Source organism: Chiloscyllium plagiosum, unplaced genomic scaffold, assembly GCF_037043375.1.
Source record: "Chiloscyllium plagiosum isolate Xiang-an unplaced genomic scaffold, Cpla_swu_hap1 HiC_scaffold_42, whole genome shotgun sequence".
Taxonomy (NCBI): domain Eukaryota; kingdom Metazoa; phylum Chordata; class Chondrichthyes; order Orectolobiformes; family Hemiscylliidae; genus Chiloscyllium; species Chiloscyllium plagiosum.
Genome location: NW_028270180.1, coordinates 58390167 through 58405652, shown reverse-complemented (window position 1 = coordinate 58405652; position 15486 = coordinate 58390167).

Genomic DNA, 15486 nt, shown 5'->3' with positions numbered 1-15486 from the left:
TCAGGAATAATCTGAGAAATTCCCTTATATTTGAGTCAATTAACTGTGAAGCAGGCTGTAACTCACAAACATCATGTAATCACAAAATTGTTTTGTGCTGTCATCTACAAATTTTGGAACCAATTGACGTTAAGACTGTGGAACTGCCTCAACGTATTCGACAGTCTGTTCATTGGAAAACAGTCACTCAGTGTCTATGTGTCGGTGCCTTTCCAGTAAAGTGGCATGTAGGCTCAGTGGTTAGCATAGCTGCCACATAGCAAAATGAAAAAGTTAAAAATCACACAACACCATGTTATAGTCCAACATTTTCAATTGGAAGCACACTAGCTTTCGGAGCGACGCTCCTTCATCAGGTGATTGACAATCACCTGATGAAGGAGCGTCGCTCGGAAAGCTAGTGTGCTTCCAATTAAACCTGTTGGACTATAACCTGGTGTTGTGTGATTTTTAACTTTGTACACCCCAGTCCAACACCGGCATCTCTGATTCATGACATAGCAAAATTGTTCGTGATCCAATTTTGACTGCAGACAACTCTCCCTGTGGCGTTGTCACACAAAATCTTAGCATAACGTGAGATCTTCCAGAGTGTTGGGAGTTATCTATTGTTTTGGTAGAGGATTGAACAAACAACAAAAAGCTTGGGAAAATGATATTTTTTCTGTTCGGCAAAGAGTGGAGTGCCACTTTGTTCAGTCCTCAGGCCCACATCGATTTAAAATCTACATCGATGCCTTGTACATTGGGATAGAGCGTACTCTAGCGACATTGGCAGATGAGATTAAAAATAGTTGGGAGAAGTAATTGCAATCCAAACATAAAGTTGCAAATGTATGTTGGTACGTTGGGTGAACCAGCCAAAATTTGGCAGATGAAGACAAACGTGGCTAACTCTGAGTAATTGGTTCTGGTTGTTCGACTAGAAATAGGCAACGCCTTCAGTATACTTCGAAGCAGGACGTTCTCAGTGTTCTAGTGCATTAAACACTGAAATTTTGTACTCAGATAGAGCAGTTAGTCAGGAAGGCAAACAAAAAATTAGTATTTCTTTCTGACTGAATAGAGTAAAGTAGGGAGGTATTAATGCAAAGGCAAACGGAATTAGTCAGACTGCACCTGCAGTACTGTGTATACATACAATTCCTTCACTTCAGGAGGGATATACTTGTAGGCAGTTCAGAGAAGTTTCAGTGATTTGGATCAGGCAGATGTACAGCACAGAAAGAGAACATATTTTTGCCTTTTATGCGCTGTAATTATATCCTACTCTACCACTTTATCTGGTAGCTCGTTGCATGCACGCACCGCCCTCTTTGTGAACAAGTTAGTCCCCCTGTTCCATTTTAAAATTTTCCATCCTGCAATTCAAAATATGCCCTCTAGTTCTGGATTCCCCAGCCACCAAAAAAAAACCTTAGCTGTCCACATTATCCTCTGGCTTCCCCTAACCGTCACATCTTTTATGTTTTATCTTTTGTTTTATGTTGCTCCGGACCTTTCTTGTCGGCCATGGTTTCCTCATCCTCCCATTAGTATGTTTATTTTTCGGTGGTATGAATTTGATTAATGTGTGTTCAATTATTGTAGAAACCATCCTATTTATGTTACATTCTCTTCCATGCTAGGCGCCCCTTGCAATGAACTTTCGTCAGCTCCTCGCTCATGTATAACTATTACGTCCGATTCAATCATTCCTCCCAAACTGCAAGGTGAATTCTGTCATTTTATGGTAACTGCGTCTTCGCATCTCCTGCACCTTTCGTTCCCAAATCAAATCAGCCTCCTCAGAGATCACCAAATCCAGAATTGCGTGTTTCCTTGTGAGCTCGAACAAAAGATGCTCTGAAAATACCGCCTCGTGCACGTTCTATAAATTCCATTTCCTGAGAGCTAATAAAAAAGTAATTTCCTCAATTCACCTGCATTTGAAGATCCTAATAATTATTGGGAAGACGACTCTGCATGAATTGTCAAAGTAATATTTACAGCTTTAACGTGACAGTGATTATTTTTGTGAAAATTTTCACATGCTTTTGTGACAGTCCAGAGCAACCACCTTTAGCAACCGTCAAAAACCGTATATAGCACTTTTAACAGGAAGTAATAACCGGTCAGTGACTGGGAATTCTACAATGAGTAACTTATCACCAAACCTGCGACATCGACCTTCTAGAAGAGCAATGGCATGAGATGCATGCAACCTCAGCACCTATAAATTACACTGCAATAATTCACCATTCTGAGGTGGAAATGCATTGCCATTCCTTCACTGTTGCTGTGTTGAAGTCCCTGGAACTCACTCCCGATCAGCATTCTGAGTGTCAATATGCTGCACGGACATCAGAAAAGCAGAACATCGTCACAATCTGGAGACCAATTATGGATGGACAATAAATACTGGCTGAACCATAATGCCCAAATCTGGTGAATAATTAAGAAAACGTGAGTAATCAATACACGTAAATCGTCAGTTGAAGAGTTCAGAGGATCTGTGAACTCCAGGTACAAATGTTTGCTATCTAAATAAGACGGGATCTGCAGTTTGTTACGAGGAATTCCCAGTTTCACTGATGTGTGCATGTCAGTTACCAATACTTTGCTGTAGTCCTTCTTTACCTTTCAATTTGATCATTACTCCATCGGCAAATAAAGCAGCTTGCGACTTCCTCATGACTTGTTCAGTCAGCAAATGTTTTATAGACTTAACGTGGTATTCTGACATATTTTGTTAATTTTTTGTTTCTATTTGCAGTTTTATGGAAATCTGTCCCAAATGTGAAAATTGCAATTGCGATTTCTAATACCCAGACTCCTGTAAATTCTTAAGAACATTGGATTCAGGTTTACTCCACGTCGAACGTCACTTCCTAACTTTTAACCGTCTTGACTAGCTGCTCTTGACTGCTAATCTATGATTTCTGCATTGTATCATACCTGCCTCCATCCCAGTATGACTAACCTGCGGGTTAAATATATTCAGGCTATTTCAACCGAAGAGCCAGACATCAGATTGTATGGAAAGCTCAATGCAAAATCACAGAATTGCTGCGGTGCTGAAGGAGCCCATTCGGCCCGTTGCATCTGCCTCGCTTTCCAAGTCAGCAATATGAATTAAAGTCATTCTCGTACCTACCAATCCAGCCCGCACATTGCTCCTGTTCTCATGGTTATCTGATCCCGTCGTGAACATTTGCTTAAAGATGGTGCCACCAACTTCCAGACAGTGCATTCCGAAATACCTGCTGTCAGAACGGTTCTCTCAACGTGCATGTATTCTTTCCTTTGCACTTTAGTCTGAAGTTATTCCCTTTGTTTCTCAATCATCACATGATCAGAAAACGTTCCCCCTATATCCTGCGTGGAGACCCTTCATGGCGTTGGATATATCAAACAAATCTCCTTTCAGCCATGCCTTCTGTAATGAAAACAATCCCAGTTTCTTTTCAGTATCTGCGTAACGAGTTCCTCGCCCCTCGAATCCTTCCTGTAAAAAAATCCTGAATCTCTCTTCTGAGTTCTCATTCTTCCTGAGATATAATACCCCGAACTGTACACAATATTCCATCTAATGTCTTTGTGACTCATATAAACTCAGCATAATCTCTTCTAATCTATGCCACAACTAGCAAAGTCTAGAATTTATTAGGCTTCTCCAATGACACTCCTTATCTGCCCTGCCACACTTAACAGCTTCTGTACATCTACATCCAGGTCTCTCTGCCCATGCTGTCTGTACAGTAGTCACCTATCATTTTATACTTCGATTGTTCGTTCTGAAATTCATCTGTTATCTCGCCGACTACATCTCCAGCTTATCAGTGCAGTCATGCTGTAAGCAGTCAAAAACAGTCGCACAGCATAGAAGTAGATTCTATGAACCAACCAGTCTATTTCGACCATATTCCCAAAACTGAACTCGTTTCTCGTGCTTCTGCTTATCCAGTACCCCTCCAAACACTTCCTATTCGTGAACTTATCGAAATGTCGACTAAACGCTGTAACTTTACCCGCTTCCATCGCGTTCTCTTGAAACTGTGCCTTCGTCAGCAAGTCCTACATTATTTTGGATAGATGACATCGACTTACCCATTCCTGGGGTACCCCAGATATTTATCAACACAAAATATCGATCTGATTGATTCTCCCTTTACAGAATAGCAAATATTAACCTGATGTTCCGAACTCACATTACAGAGATTCAATGAGCAATTGCAAAACACAGAATTACGACAGCACAGAAGCGGGTCATTCAGTTCTCTGGATGGACTTTCCGACATGTTGCCATTCAACTAAATATTCCTTGTAATCTTGCATACTGTCTATTTTCAAATATTGTCTAATGACCTTCATTGACCCTGCCAAATTCACAGTTCCATGTTTTGCCTTTCAGAGTTATCTGCTTACTTTACGAAGTCTCTTTCTCATCTCATATTTCCTTGTATTGTAATTTATTTTAAATCTTATTCTCAATGCTTTTACCGGGGTGAATAGTTTCTCACTGCCCACACTGTATAGAACGATCCTGATTTTAAAAGGTTCTTGTTGTGGTTCTGTTCGCCGAGCTGGGAATTTGTGTTGCAGACGTTTCGTCCCCTGTCTAGGTGACATCGTCAGTGCTTGGGAACCGCCTGTGAAGCGCTTCTGTGATCTTTCCTCCGGCATTTGTAGTGGTTTGAATCTGCCGCTTCCGGTTGTCAGTTCCAGCTGTCCGCTGCAGTGGTCGGTATATTGGGTCCAGGTCGATGTGCTTATTGATTGAATCTGTGGATGAGTGCCATGCCTCTAGGAATTCCATGGCTGTTCTCTGTTTGGCTTGTCCTATAATCGTAGTGTTGTCCCAGTCGAATTCATATTGCTTGTCATCTGCGTGTGTGGCCACTAAGGATAGCTGGTCGTGTCGTTTCGTGGCTAGTTGATGTTCATGGATGCGGATCGTTAGCTGTCTTCCTGTTTGTCCTATGTAGTGTTTTGTGCAGTCCTTGCATGGGATTTTGTACACTACATTGGTTTTGATCATGCTGGGTATTGGGTCCTTCGTCCTGGTGAGTTGTTGTCTGAGGGTGGCTGTTGGTTTGTGTGCTGTTATGAGTCCTAGTGGTCGCAGCAGTCTGGCTGTCAGTTCGAAAATGCTCTTGATGTATGGTAGTGTGGCCAGTCCTTTGGGTTGCAGCATGTCCTGATTCCGTTGTCTTTCCCTTCGGCATCTGTTGATGAAACTGGGCGGGTAACCATTTTTGGCGAATACATTGTATAGGTGTTCTGCTTCCTCTTTTTGCAGTTCTGGTGTACTGCAGTATGTTGTGGCCCTTTTGAATAGTGTCTTGATGCAACTTCTTTTGTGTGTGTTGGTGTGGTTGCTTTCGTAGTTGAGGACTTAGTCTTTGTGTGTGGCTTTCCTGTATACCTTTGTGATGAATTCTCCGTTCGGTGTTCTCTGTACCATCACGTCTAGGAATGGGAGTTGGTTGTCCTTTTCTTCCTCTCTCGTGAATCGGATTCATGTGAGTGTGGCGTTGATGATCCGGTGTGTGTTCTCTATTTCTGTGTTTTTAATGATTACAAAGGTGTCATCCTCATATCTGACCCAGAGTTTGGGTTGAATTTGCGGTAAGACTGTTTGTTCTAATCTTTGCATTACCGCTTTTGCTATAATTCCAGAGATGGGTGAGCTCATGTATGTGCCGTTGATGTGTTCATATCTTTGGTTGTTGAATGTGAAGTGTGTTATGAGGCACAGGTCCAGTAGTTTTAGTGTGCCGTCTTTGTTGATAGGTTCGATATCTTGTTGTCTGTTCTGTATGTTGGCTTTTGTTTCTCTGGCTAAGGTTTTGTTGAGAGAGGTGAACAGTGCCGTTACATCGAATGAGACCATGGTTTCTTCCTTGTCTATGTGTATATTTCTGATGAAGTCCAAGAATTCCTGTGTTGATTGTATAGAGTGTCTGGATCCGCTGATCAAGTGTTTCAGCTTCTACTGTAGTTCTTTAGCCAGTTTGTGTAATGTTGTCCCTGGTAGTGACACGATGGGTCTGAGTGGGATGTCTGGTTTGTTCACTTTAGTTTGTCCATAGAATCTGGGGGTGTTGTTGCTTTCAGGTTTCATTCTTAGTAGGTCAAACCTGGTTATCTGTCCGTTTTTTTTTGTAGGTTCTTCGGTGTGTTGTTTATTCTATAGTTGAGCTGTGGGGTGGGGTCAAACTGTCTCTTTTGGTAGGTATTTTTATCTGCAAGTAGTTGTTGCGCTTTTTGAATGTTGACTGCTTTGTCCAGAATGACCGTCATTCTTCCTTTGTCTGCTGGTAGTATGATTAGGTTCTTTTAAATTTTATTTCTTCCTTCTCTATATTAACATTGATGCTGACATTTGTCCGTTGCTGGAGCCATACATATGAAGGTGGATTCTCCAAACTTCTCGTGCTCACTTTTTTTGCTCCTTTCCAGCTGTAAATAACTTAAAACCGCAGTCGGATCGTTTCTGGAACTTGCGTCTTTTGTGCTGAAGAGCTAACTCCAATGAAACATTGAAAAGAAATAAGCCAAACTTTCCAGTCCCTGCTTCAATCTTCATTCCTGATCTACTGTCTCTATCCCGCTCTCTTAACTCATTGAGATTTAGCGAGACTTCTCATCTCCTGTCTCTGTCAATACTAAGACCGCCTTTATCCCCCTCTGCGACCGGGTGGAACGTGGTTTTGTAGTTAGCTCTGCTGTCTGAAGTGACAATGATCCAGGTCCGATCACAGCCTCGGGCGACTACCTGTGTGGTGTTTGCGCAATTTCCCGTGTCTGCGTGCGTTTCCTCTGGGTGCTCCGGTTTCCTCCGACAGTCCAAAGATGTGCGGAACAGATGAGTTGGCCATTCTTAATTGCCCATTGCGTTAGGCGCATTAATCAGAGTGAAATTGGTCTCAGTGGGTTACTTTTCGGAGGGTCAGTGTGGGCTTATTGGGCCGAAGGACCTGTTCTCACAATGTAAGTGATTTAACCTCATTGAAGTCCGCCCTCTCAGTGTATCTGCTGCAGAAACGCAGATTCATCCTTTAATAAGTTCCGGACATGACAGCTTAATTTCTGTCCTCAATGATCTTCTCCGTTTTACGTTCTAACTTTCATGTCATCTAAAACATCGTGGTTATTACATTCCAACTATTCTCATGCCTCTGCAAATCCCATGCAGATTACACTTTCACCCATTCAAGCAACATCTCGATTTTAAAACACTCATGCGTGTGGTCAAATTCCTCCAATGGACCCTCCCAAGTTAATCTCTGTAATATTTTGATCTGATATATGTGGTCGTCTCTAATTCTGACCTTTTACTCATTTCCTACTTTCATTGTTCCAACATTAGTGACTGCCCCATAATTTGACTCAGCCCTGAGGTCTGTAATTCCCTCTCTCGTTCTCACTTTCATGTTTCATACTTATTTCTTTTCGAAAGCGTTTGATAATCGATTCTGCTCTGACCTCATGTCATCTCCATGCAAGGACTTGCTTACCTGCTCCCTCTGAAATGTGCAAGGCCTTTGTTTAAGATCATGGGCAGTATGCAATTGAAAGTGTTTCTAAATGCGTCCATGGCCTCTGGCGTGAATTCCCCCAACACACTGTTTTGCTTATTTTTCCAGTCGCTACGTCAGCCGGGTTGGTTCGCTCCCTGTGTCCTCACCAACAACGCTGGTAGCAGACAAAAAAACCCTGCAAATGCTGGAATCTGAAATATACAGGCAGGAGGCCGGAAGAGTACAGCAAGCCAGAGAGCATTAGCAGTTGGAGCAGTCGACGACTCACGCGTAATCATTCTTCGGCACGGAGTGTGGATGTGGCGGGAGCTGCAAATAAATGGGGTTGGGGGCACAGTTGTGAAGTACGGATAGGTGAATTCAGGTTGAGGGTATGATCTGGTTGGCCAACTGGAGGAATGAATCCAGTTGTCGGCAGGGACAGTGGGATGGACGGAGACTGAGTTGGAGGAAGAGGAAGGAAATTATTTGAAATTGGCGAAGTCCATGCTGAGTCCTCCATGCAGCAGGCTACTAGAGCCAAGAAGAGGTGTTCTTCCTCAATGTGCAATGTGTTTCGATTTGGCAATAGAGTAGGCCAAGGATCGTCATTGGAAATGGAGTTATGGGGGATCTGAAATGGGCGGTGACTGGGAGATCTTGTCGCCCCCTGTGGAACTGGCTGCGACGCTTGTCGATCTGTTCCCTCAGATTACATTCAATCTCCCCATGTACAGAAGACCTCAACGGAGCACCTGTTGCAGTAATCTCGGTTGGAAAAGAGTCAAATGAACCTCTGTATCACCTGTAAGGACAGCTTGGGCTCTGGATTGAGTTGACGGGGGAACATAGCGGGTTTAACATCTTTGATATTTGCAGGGAAATATACGTTGGAGCTCAGGGATGTCTCTGAGGAGCGTTGTGCCAAGCACGGACTGCTGAAGAGGACGGTCCTTTCGCAATGCAGTGAGGGGAGGGAGGGGATGAAGTTCTTGATGTTGGGGTTTAGTTGGAGTTGGTGGAAGTATGTAAAGATGATGCGTTGGATGTAGAGACTTGTGGGGTGGTAGTTGATGACTGAGGTGAATGTCTTTATTGAATTGGGAAAGGTGGGGTTCACAGCAATGAAACAGGAATGGAGGTATGGTGGAGGGCTGACTGGATGACAGGAAGCAGGAAAACAATGTTGTTCAAAATATGTGGACATCTGGGATGTTCAAGAGTGCAATGCTTCCTTGTTCACGCAGGTGTAGCGAGGGAAGAGGAATTTGGAAATTCAGATGAAGCTTTTACAGGTACAGGGTGGAAGGAGGTGCACTCCAGGCAATTATGTGAGTGTGTAAATTTGAGTAAACGTCCGTTGGGAGACTTTCGCCGGAGATGGAAATGATAAGATCAACAAGGTGGAGGGAGGTGTCTGAAATCGACCAAGTGAATTTGGATGCGGGGTGGAAGTTGTGGGCGAAGTCAATGAACTGCTCCGATTCACGCTCAGTGCAGAATACTTCACTGATGCAGTAATCGATGCACTGGCGGAAGAGTTGGGGCACAGTTCCTGTGTAGGTACTGAAGAGGGACTGCTCAATACAGGCAACAAAAGAGACAGTAATATCTGGAATCCATCCGGGCTTCCATGGCAACCATCTTGATTTGAGCAAATTTGCAGCAGTTTAAGGGCACGTTACTGAGGATAGGATCAGTTCAGAATGCAGGGAAATGTATTAATGGAGGTGGAATGTATGGTTCTAATGGAGAGGATGAACTAGAGGGCCTGGATGCGGTCCTTGTGGGGTATGGAGGTGTATAAGGACTGCACGTCCATAGTGTATGTAAAGCACTGGGGCAAGGAAACTGGAAGTTGCTGAATAGATGGAGGATGTGGTTGGTATCGCATATGTAGGTGGGATGTGCCTGAATCAAGAGGGACAGAATGGAGTCCAGGTGAGACGAGATGAATCTCGTTGGGCATGAGCACGCCTAGAAAGTAGGCCGGCCAGATTAGTTGGGATTTTTAATCTTAGAGAACAGATAAAACCGGGCAGTACGGGGCTGGGGGATTATGAGGTTGGAGGCAGAGGAGGGGTCATCACCAGGCGCAATGAGTGCATGGGTAATGCTTTCCCTTCTGGTCTGATAGGTTCTGGTGAGGTTGCATGTGAATGAGGCTAGGATGTGGTGTTGGAGAGATAGCGTTCAGCATTTGCGACAGAGGTGTCCATTCCCCAGACGACCACTACCCCATTTTGTTTTCAGCGGGTTTAAATATGAACTGGTAGTTGTTCTGGAATGAGTAGATTGCTGCATGTTCAGAGGCGATGAGGTTGGAGTAGGTGAGCGTGTGGAGAAATTGGAGAGGCCCACATCGCATTGTTTGTCTGCAATGAAGGGTTCTAGAGCGGTACAACGCCTTCAGGTGGTGGCCAGCAAAGTGGCAACATTTGAGGTGTGCTCTCCCAAGACGCGTGCAGATGTTTACTTGAAGCAAGTTTTTTGAAGAAAACCTGCAGTTAGCTCCCGCTCTGAGTTTCTTATAGATGGTCTGAAGGTGATACTGATGATTTCTGAAGCTTTCCATTGAAACTAAACGCCTTCTCCATCTTACTCACTAATTCAGCCATCCATATCTCTGCCACCCCGAACACTATGTCTCATTTCAGATCCATATGATGCAAGACCAGCTGTCTCTTGATTAACGGTAATTATGACCATAAGGAAAAGGCAGAAATAGGAAGATGAAGCACATAATGCAATGGCTGCTCCTTCAACTAAACAGAGTTGGTCTTGGGCCTGGCATGGTTTGACTGATCACGTGGCCTCTGTGCTGTGACAATGCGGCTGCAATAACATGGATCTGAAATGCTTTACTGCACTGTCATTTCGATCTCTTTTACTTTGTCGTAATGACAGTATATTACTTCATATTTATTTTAAACACAGTCTGTAATGTTACTACTTTCACTTTTATTCCTCTTTTTTATCTGAAATGTGTAGCTGTAAATCCACCAATTCCAAACTGAGATGCAGCACTCTTGTGAAACCTCCTTTGTAATCCGCCCTCATCGCTCTCCCAGGCAGTGCTAATAATCTAAACATCTCTCGAAATAAAGAGATTTTTCCCCAACATCTCACTCTTCGTTCTCTTCCTGCCAATCTTGAAATTGTGATATTCAAATATCAACTTGTCCTTGATTCGCATCAGTGTTGTTATACAGGGTACAGGTCATTCAGCTGCTCCCAATGTGGGAAGGAATTAAGTCGGTCGCCCATCTTCTTATAATCAGTGAATTCTCGCGGGGATGAAAGGTTTTAAATGTCATGATTACAAAAAGTCTTTCAAAAGTCCTAAGGAACTGATATGCATTAAAAATGTTCAGATGATCGTCAAACTTTTAAATGTTCTGACTGTGGGATATTTTACTTAAAAATCCAGAAATCTGATGTCTCATTAATATGTTCAGACTGACAAGACGTCGTTCAGGTGTTCTCTCCATTGAGGTAGTCTGTGAGTATTAAAACCTTGGCCCCACTAATAAAGACAGTTCTTCTGAGACTCAACAAATAGATCGGAAGAGCAGCCTCGACATTCGTCAGGCTAAAAAAGATACCCTGCGAGAACAGAAAGATGATGATGCACACTAAAGTCGCATTCTACTGGACCTGCGTCATCAGCGCACAGCTTTAAAGCAGCGACAACTAGAGACTGTATTCCAGACAAGATCGTAGTCTCAACGCCTTCCATCTTTGAAGCCAGTGAGGCATCCTGGATTGAGTGAATCAATAACATGCGCCCAGAAACCCAGTCTCTTCACCCTGCTCGAACAACACTCTCTCCAATGGTTCGTCCACGTACTCTGCATATCTGACGGGAGAATCCCTAAAGATCTCCTGTAAGGGGATTTGGCCTTCAGCAAGACAGCAAAAAGGCGCCATAACTTCATTTCAAAGATGTCGGAAAGAGAGAGATGAAGTCACTGAACATGATCTTAAAGAGGCCGAAGGACATTGCAAGCGATCACACTCACTGGAGGCTGGAATTACACAGAGGTCTAAAAAGAGGAGAAGTGAAGCAGGGGCATGCTGCTGAAGAAAACCGCACCCGCCGAAATAAAATGCACGGTGACAACACCGGAGAACAGTGCTGCAGCTGAGACTGCCACTCCCGAGAAGGCATTAAAAGCCAAAATCGACGCTGCTCAACAAAGATCGAAGAAAGATATCCCAGGTGCACATTCATGGTCTTGCGAGAATAAAGGATGCCACCAAAGGACTGTGCAAAACTTTAATTGAACACCCTATTCCTTTTCTCCAGCACTAAAATTCACTCTTTGCTGCCTTATCAATGCTACTACTCAACTAACAGTCGTTTCCCATTGAACTGTCGTAGACCTTTTTGAGCATCCCTTTCCATTGGCTGACAAATGTTTCCCACAAATACTCTTTGGTATATTGATCCGATTTTCTGCTTCCCGTATGAACATTAGAAACTGCACTAAGCGCTCACTTTTAATTCTTCAGTGACACTTGTTATATTGGGAGTGCAAGACGTCATCGATCACTGCCACTCCAGTTTGGATTTGGCGAGACTGCAGTACGTTGTGCAGCATGGTGAAGCTGGAGAGTTGGGGTTCGTGCATGGGTAATATTGTGACATATTGTTTTTGATGAAAGAACAGTATGGGAATTTTTGGAAGTTCGTGGGGTCGACAGGAAGAATAAGTAAGCAAGTTGGAACCAATCTCAAACCGCGTCTGCACCCATCGTTTCAGCATGCTCTTGCCCCACTGAACTCATCTCTACCTACCTCGACACTGTCCTACCCTCCTAGTCCAGGAACTCCCCACATACGTTCGAGACACCACCCACGCTCTCCACCTCCTCCAAGATTTCTGTTTTCCCTGCCCCCAATGTCTCATCTTCACCATGGATATCCAAACCCTCTACACCTCCATCCGCCATGACCAAGGCCTCCAAACCCTCCATTTTTTCCACTCCAGATGTCCCAAACAGTACACTTCCTCCGACACTCTCATTCGTTTGGCCGAACTGGTCCTCACCCTTAACCATTTCTCCTTTGAAGCCTCCCACTTCCTCCAGAACAAAGTGGCAGCCATGGGCACACGTACGGGCCCCAGCTATGCCTGTCTCTTTGTTGGCTACGTAGAGCAGTTGATCTTCCGTAATTACACCGGCACCACTCCCCAACTCTTCCGCGCTATATTGATGACTGCATTGGCGCCAACTCATGCTCCCGCGAGGAGGTTGAGCAATTCATCAACGTCACCAACACATTCCACCCTGACTTAAATTTACCTGGACCAACTCTGACACCTCCCTCCCCTTCCTGGACCTCTCCATCTACATTAATGACGACCGACTTGACACTGACATTTTTTACAAACCCACCGACTCCCACAGCTACCTGGATTACACCTCTTCCCACCCGACCTCTTGCAAAAATGCCATCCCGTATTCCCAATTCCTCCGCCTGCGCCGTAACTGCTCCCAGGAGGACCAGTTCCACCACAGAACGCACCAGATGGCCTCCTTCTTTAGAGACCGCAATTTCCCTTCCCACGTGGTTAAAGATGCCCTCCAATGCATCTCGTCCACTTCCCGCACCTCCGCCCTCAGACCCCACCCCTCTAACCGTAACAGAGACAGAACGCCCCTGGTGCTCAACTTCCACCCTACCAACCTTTGCATAAACCAAATCATCCGCCGACATTTCCGTCACCTCCAAACAGACCCCACCTCCAGGAATATATTTCCCTCACCACCCCTTTCCACCTTCCGCAAAGACCGTTGCCTCCATGACTACCTGGTCAGGTCCACGCCCCGCTACAACCCACCCTCCCATCCTGGCACTTTCTCCTGCCACCGCAGGAACTGTAAAACCTGCGCCCACACCTCCTCCCTCACCTCTGTCCAAGCCTGAAAGGAGCCTTCCACATCCATCAATGTTTAACTTGCACATCCTCTAATATCATTTATTGTATCCGTTGTTCCTGATGCGGTCTCCTCTACATTGGGGAGACTGGGGGCCTCCTAGCAGAGCGCTTTAGGGAACATCTCCGGGACATCCGCACCAATCAACCACACCGCCCCGTGGCCCAACATTTCAACTCCCTCTCCCACTCTGCTGAGGACATTGAGGTCCTGGGCCTCCTTCACCGCCGCTCCCTCACCACCAGACGCCTGGAGGAAGAACGCCTCATCTTCCGCCTCGGAACACTTCAACCCCAGGGCATCAATGTGGACTTCAACAGTTTCCTCATTTCCCTTCCCTCACCTCACCCGAGTTCCAAACTTCCAGCTCAGCACTGTCCCCATGACTTGTCTGGACTTGTCCTCCCTGCCTATCTCCTTTTCCACCTATCCACTCCACCCTCTCCTCCCTGACCTATCACCTTCATCCCCTCCCCCACTCACACATTGTATTTTATGCTACTTTTTCCCCACACCACCCTCCTTTCGCTTATCTCTCCACGCTTCAGGCTCACTGCCTTTATTCCTCATGAAGGGCTTTTACCCCCGAAACGTCGATTTCGTAGCTCCTTGGATGATGCCTGAACTGCTGTTCTCTTCCAGTACCACTAATCCAGAACCTGTTAAATGACAGCTACTTTAGCGTATATTCTTCTGTTAATCATAACTGTAATCTGTAAACGGAAATGACTGCAATTCGTCATCAGAGAGAATGCCTTTAGTTTTGTTTTGGGTGAATTCGCAGGATCTATATGTGAGCAATGCAAAATGCAACCAATAGTGTTCAATTTAAGCATCATCCTGATAACCCTTTTTGCACGGTCTCCAAAGCCTCACAACCTACCTTTAATACTGCGTACAGTACTGGATACAACAATTCAAACGTGGCCTAAATTAAAGTTTTTACGAGCTGTAAGATTACTTCCTCAATTTTATACTCTGTGCCTTCAATATCAAGGCAAGGATAGCATCGCCATGCAAGTGGACTGAAACCTTACAATCCTATTTATTCTCAGTAACGAAACCTTTGGACAAACCAATGGAATACACATGGAATCACCGGTATCAGGATTGTTTGCAGAGGCAGTAATGCAGAGACTCGAACAAACAGCTCTGCCGACCATCCAACCCAAACATTGGGCCCACTATGTAGATGACACCTTTGTCATCAGTAATCACAACAAATTAGTGGAAACAACTGCCATTCCTCATTGTCACAGTGGAGCGAAGAGCCAATGGGCAGCTTCAAAAGAGTGTCGACAGGAAAACAACACACCTGGACCAAATATTGAACTACAGAAGCAAATATCCAGCACCCACAAACGAAGCTGCATAACATTATCACTTCAATGAGACAGCACACACTGCGACATAGAGAAACTACAATGAGCGGAGTAAAATCACACCCTCGGCATATTGAAAAAGAACGTTTACCCAATAGACATTGTGTTCCAATTTCTCAGCAACAAACACAAACAAGCAGACAAAACGCACGCAGTAACGCTAGCCACTCGTCTCTACATCAAAGGTACATCTGAAATCACTGCCGGACTATTCAGACTTCTTGTCGTCATGGTAACCCACAAACCACAAACACACCAAACAGCAACAAATGAACCTGAAAGACCCCATATAGATAACAAGCAAAACTAACGTCATTTACATCTTGCACGAACTGTAACAAACACTACATTCGACAAACAGGCAAGAAACTAACAAACAGGATACATGGAATCAACTGAACACAAAAAGACATGGTCCACTCTCACTTGTATCCTGACATAGAGACGAGGAAGGACAACATTTCGTTTGGGATAACAAATCCATTCCAGGGAAAGCCAAACAGAGACAGACATGAGATTTCCTCGAAGCGTGGCATTCCAACCAGAATTCTATCAACAAACATATCGACTCATACCCCATTTACCACCTTCTGAAAAAGATAACAGTACATGACATCAACAGAGGAAAGGGCATTACCACAGAAAATGGCATA